The sequence below is a fragment of the Etheostoma cragini genome, chromosome 12, assembly GCF_013103735.1.
Source record: "Etheostoma cragini isolate CJK2018 chromosome 12, CSU_Ecrag_1.0, whole genome shotgun sequence".
In the NCBI taxonomy this organism is placed as follows: domain Eukaryota; kingdom Metazoa; phylum Chordata; class Actinopteri; order Perciformes; family Percidae; genus Etheostoma; species Etheostoma cragini.
This window is the reverse complement of record NC_048418.1, coordinates 667,180-667,626: the sequence shown is the minus strand read 5'-3', so window position 1 is coordinate 667,626 and position 447 is coordinate 667,180.

The following is a 447-nucleotide window of genomic DNA, read 5'->3' as shown; positions in this document are numbered from 1 at the left end:
TCCATGTAAATAATCACTACTTTTAGTGTGTATAGAGCAGCATATCTCCACATGTAAATGGGTGAATTAAGAGTTTATCCAACCAGACCAGAGTGGTGATTGTTGGAACAGTGGAAAGATAAACCAAGACGGCTTTTAGTAGTTTCATTTAGTTTATTTCTACTTTGAATGAAGAGAGTTTTACGATGATAAAATTAGTGATTATGAAACCAAACTTCATTTCATTCACCACTGATCTAATTTTCTCTATGAACAAAAAACATACAACTCTTCCTTTGGAAAACCGCCAATTTAACTTCTAACTCGTCTTAAAAAAAAGTACAGTCTTCACGCTGGAGTTCAAAGGTCACCACCATCCAGACTGAGAGCCAACTTCCTTCCTCTCCTCCTTTTCTTTCGGTTTCTCTGAGAGCGCCCCGCCCACACCTTCCCAGCATCCTCTCTGCT